Below are 5,615 nucleotides of genomic sequence, written 5' to 3'. Positions count from 1 at the left end.
GAATTCTACCTGCCACAGCTGTGTCAAGACAATCCAACCTCTAAACCTGCATAGGTTCTGCCTCTGTGTTCCCTTGGTTGATCATCCACATCTTCTAGTTCTATCATCACTACTTAATACAACACTTTAATCAACTTTTGCAAGAACCACAATAATATTATTAAAAAAAGAAAGAGAATTTTATATTGTAGGACACATTGTGGTGTCAGAGAATCTAAGAACTGATTGGTGGTTGCTGGGATAACCAGCATACTAGTCCACTGAGCTGTGAACTTGGAGGTCTAGGTCTTGGCTAGGGCTGGAGTCACAGGGTCAAGAGCATGGGGAGTCAGTATAGTATCTGATGTGGTACCTGTGCCCCTTCATCTGCACCTTCAGGCTCTCAACTTCCGGGTTATCTCCCCAAACCTCATCTTCAGTTGAGTTAATGAAACAGATGTCCCCTGGATTGGTTACATAAGTGGGGTCTTCCCGGGATGGGTGCTGGTAAGTTTCAGGGCACAACCCTAGGGTTGCATTGATAGTCAGTGAGTATATACTAAGACACTGTCTTCTACCTTATTGCCTTTCAACTTTACAACCAGCCCGTCCCTGTTTAATGCTACAATTCTATGGTTCTAACCAAAATCAAGTCCCCATGAAACCCGAAGACACATATGCAAATAGTTTCCAGCTCTCGGTTGCCTCTTTCCACACGCCAAAGACTGAATGTTTCTGCCCATAAAGCAGTGTGGTTGGTCCAGGGTTTTTTTCTCCTACTGAGGGTTGTGCACCCCAGGCCTGTTTCTCAAACCCTCTTGCTGCTGAAGATGCAGAGAGCTGAAAGCATTTGGAGAGAAAGATGTTTCCAGAAAGGCCCCGAGTGCTGTCAGCGGCTTCCATGGCAGGGGTGCTGATTCACCGGGGTGGAGGCAGCTGGTCCTGGAGCAGGGAGGCCGGCTGGGTATCCGTCATCAGCTCCCTCCCCTCCCGGAAGCAACTTCTTCAAAAGGGTCTGCAGCAGCAGTGGCAGAAAGGAGGCTGGGAGCCTCTGGGGCTGCTGGAAGGTGGAGGGAGGAGGGGAGGGGGCGAAGAGGAGGCCTGGAGGGCTGCCACCAGAGCGAGGCTGGTGACAGGAGGAATCTATCAATCTCGCATGCAGAGCCAAATATGGTGCTGGGGCTCAATAGGTAATAAACAATGGTCACATTGCAGCCTTGCCAAGGAGAGACATTACAGATGAGGGCAGTGCGGGCCTGACGTCACCGTACCACCATACGCAGTCGTCCCTGTGTGCAGTCTGGTTGCGCCCCTCAGCTAAGCCACCTCACCCCAGGTGCAGGCAGCCCAGCTTGTCCTTATGAAGCCCGATGTGCATTTTTCTTGATGTGCTCAAAGCGAGAAGGGGGACATCGAGTCCTGGTTATCACGTTGAGTTGTCCTTGGCAGTGGCCATGGTCCAGAGGGCTCTAGAGGACTGGTGTGGAGTGAGCCCCTGTCTCACTGTCTGCACTTGCTGTCTGCAACCTTATCCCCACACAGGCTGACCCTTCGTGGCAATGAGAGCAGATGTTGTTACTGGAAATGGCCTGAACACGTACACTTTTTAAGACTAAATGGCTTAAGCACACATGATTAAAATCTGAGTTTTAGCCACGCTGGCATAGCTGTTTGTAGAGCGCTGGGGAACACACAAACACTTAAGGCTGGCCCCTTTGCACAAGGACCTGACGACAGCTGGGCTGGAGAGACAGGCACACAACAGAAATCTGAGAGTGAACCAGGCAGATACTTCCCATCCGTGTGGCCATTGAGGACAGCGGGAGAGTCATAGTGGTGTCTTCCTGCATACAAGATCCAGGCACTGACTTCCTGAACAAGGTGGGACCGACTCCTGTCTCCTGTGCCTGTGTGTGTTTTTGGGCTTTTCTCAGTGAGATTTATCTGGAGCTCATGTCTCGTATGGCCACAAGAGAAAAGAGCAGTGAGAAAGGGAGCAGCAAGTGGTGGTGAGAAGAGCCCAAGACTCTGAGCCAGAAGACCTGATTGGGGTCCCAGCTACCCCCATCACCAGCTCTGAGACCTCCAAGAGATCAATGAACTCACTGAACTTCAGTTTGCTCAGCCCTAAAAGGGGCTAATCCCGCCCACTCAACAGGGTCTTTGTGAGAATCAGAAATAATTCTCAGAAGGGCCCAGCGTGGCAGGTTCTCAAGGAACTGCAGCTGCTCTTGAAGTAAATATGGGGGGGCTAGCGCCGTGGCTCAGCAGGTTAAAGCTCCGGTCTGCAGTGCTGGCATCCCATATGGGTGCCGGTTCAAGTGCAGCTACTCCACTTCCTATCCAGCTCTCTGCTATGGCCTGGGAAAGCAGTAGAAGATGGCCCAAGTCCTTGGGCCCCTGCACCCGTGTGGGAGACCCGGAAGAAGCTCCTGGCTCCTGGCTTTGGATCAGCACAGCTCTGGCCATTGCGGCCATCTGGGGAATGAACCAGTGGATGGAAGACCTCTCTCTCTCTCTTGCTCTGTGTGTGTGTGTGTGTGTCTGCCTCTCTGTAATTCTGCCTTTCAAATAAATAAATAAATATTAAAAAGAAAGAAATATGGGGTCTTCCAAACATAGACGAGCAACTGCCTGTAGGCTGTTGATAGCTAGGAAGTCCCCTTCCTCCTGCTGTCCATTCTTGTGGTTCACTGCTCTTTGGGATGGGCTGTGGTTTTAAAAATGCAAATAGCTCCCACTGAACAGAATAGGCTTTCTGAGAAAGCCAGTGGGCATCCTGTTCTGAGGAACACCGACACTGTGTGGACACTATAACGCCTGCACCTGCCTCCAGCACTGAGCAGGGAGGTAGACACAGCTGTGACTGGGGATTACAGGCCGCACCGTTGAGATGAGAATGCATCACTTTCCTGACAGTCATCCTCAAGGAAAACACACTTCAGGTTTTTAGAAAGAACCTCACCAGGGTTTCAGCCGCCTGTGGTGGGAGTGGCCAAGACACAGCTCCTGGGCGGCTCCCTGCAAAGTGGCAAGCAAGACAATGTGGCGCCACACTTGTGCAGGGAAGGCTGGTCATCAGATGCACTTGACATCAACTGGGCATGTTGGTTTGACCCATTCCTCTTTCTCCTCTATGGTCACTGTGCCTGGGCAGTGAGACGCCCGCATGCATTGGGTTCATATTGTCTGGCATGGACAACTCAGACCCTTTGTCCCAGAAGAATATCTGCAAGGCCATCAGCCTAAGCTTTAAATGTCATGGAGGGATAATGTGCCGGCGTTATAATTCTGACAGGCCCAGCCCGTGAGGAGAGTGAAATAAAAATGGGAAAGGAATTAGGACATCTGAAAAGATAGGCAAGCCATTACCAACACAAGAGTGGGATTAAGCTTAAAATCCTACTTATTAGTTCCACTTGTAAGTTTTCAATTCGTATTTCTCCCACAATGAAGCTCCATTAGAATAGATTAAATAAATAAATAAAGAGTAATGGAAGAATCTGACGATTGTCATCTATCACCCATAAAGAGCCACATTTCTACTCTGTGGCAACAAAATCAGTGATCTAAATATTAACAAGTGGAGCACATTATAAACACTTAGTTATATATTATTATCGCCATAAAGTCATTATAACAGAAATAAAAACTGTTTTTTATTTTAACTATTAATATTCATCAAATGTTAATGAAAATACCTAACAAATAATTATGAAAAACACATTGCTTAAGTAATAAAGATGAAAGAGATGATAATCGTTGTGAATATTTAATCTGCAAAATAAAGAACATACCATTAATAAGACTTAATTATGTCATTAAATATTTAATTTTACTTTCGCTACTAAATTTTGTTTGCATTCTGCATATTTTAAATGTGAAAAGCTTCTTAACAAGATTTGTAGTTTCAGCAACGTCAAATGCCAGACCATTTAAGCTTGACTTACTGTCTTCATCAAATTGGTCAAACAGCATTTTATTTATCATTAAGTGAAATGAACAATCCTCTTTACAGTTTACTACAGGGGAGTTTAATAATTGATTCTAGGTTATACCCACAGAAATAATGCTTTCTAACAGTGAAGAAAAAGAATTGCTTTCCTTTTCCATTTTGTTTTTCAGTATCACACAATTAATTTACCATGTTTCCTACTGCCTGCATAGGAGACGACAGCTATGATTCAGCCTTTACACCTCGCTGTGGGATAGGTCCTCTGCCTTTCACAGAGATCTGCTCAGTTCCTCACAGTTGACTGCCATCACTTTTAACTCCTGCTTCTGGAACAATCTCGTTTGCATACACGTAAGATCACAGACAGGACATTGTTTCCTGGAACTGGTGAGTAGCAATGGAAAGTAGCCACAAATCTCTCAGCCTCACCTTGGCACAAAATCAGAACATCTGTCCCAAGTGCCAGGGCAGGGCCTGATCATGCCGCTGACTGGGCACAGCCAGATGCACATTCAATACCAGCACCCCTTGTAGTGTCCATAAGAACTCATGCTGTGCCCCTCGGCTTACTCCGCATTCAATGACATCACGTGAGTAGCTGGGAATCAGCCGTGGAAGTATTTACACCAAGGAAATGGGCCAACTCCACAAATCAGGGCTCCATCCTAACGTCAGTGGATGCGCCTCTCCCAGCACAGCGCTGCACACACGCGCTGGGGCCAGGACGTGATGCCCATCTCTCTCTCACCGTGTAGTTCTGTGCCCTTTTACACTACTTGGGCCCCTGATAACCAAAAACTTGGTGGCAGGAATGAGAACACTGTGTGTGAGGGGTGCCCGGGATGCCTGCATTCCGCACGAGGGTACCAGCTCTGCTCTCAATTCCAGATTCCTGCTCATGCACAGCCTGGGGGCCATCTCGTGATGCTTTCAAATCATCAGGTCCCTTTCACCCATGTGGGAGACCTGGATGAAGTTCCAGGCTCCTGTTGTGGGCCTTTGGGGAATAAACCAGTGGGTGGTAGCTCTCTCTTTTTGTCAGTCTCTCATTGTCTCTGTTTTTGAAATTAAAAAAAAAAATTATCTGGCTTCACACATCTCTGTAGTGTACAACAGTGACTCCTCTAGCCTCTGTGTCCACATATATCCTGATTGGCTCATCTCCCTGATTGGCAGCGGAGGCAGTGGAACCCGTGGCTTATCTTTTGCAGACTCAAATAGAATGAGTTCCTGGCTTGGAGCAGACAGTGAGTCCTAGTGCAGCTGCTGCTCAGGCCGTCCCCAGGCTGGCTCTGAGGACCAACAGAGAAGCTGGGCAAAGGGCACATGACCGACCCACCCAGCTGGCCCGGGGTGAAGGCCTTCCTAGGGTTGTAGCACTAAAACCAAAGACAGTCCCGGACAAGAAGTTCAGCACAGCGTGGGTGGAGACCCTGAGGGCCAGAGCCAGTGAAAGACAAAGCAGTCTGTCTGGAAAGGCCTCCTCCTCCCATGGCAGCTGCTGGAAAGATCCAGAAAAGACAGGGAAGAAGCCAGAAGTCCAAAGAGAAATGCAGTGTTTCTATCCCTGGGCGTAAACTCGGGTCTGGAGCTCAGCCTTCCATCAATTACTGAATCCCCAGGGCTTTTGGAAGGCTTGGGCCCGCAGGGGCTGTGGTAGAGACTGTGAGATGCTCAGGCG

Source organism: Oryctolagus cuniculus, chromosome 13 (assembly GCF_964237555.1).
Source record: "Oryctolagus cuniculus chromosome 13, mOryCun1.1, whole genome shotgun sequence".
Lineage (NCBI taxonomy): Eukaryota > Metazoa > Chordata > Mammalia > Lagomorpha > Leporidae > Oryctolagus > Oryctolagus cuniculus.
Note: the sequence above shows the minus strand (reverse complement) of the source record.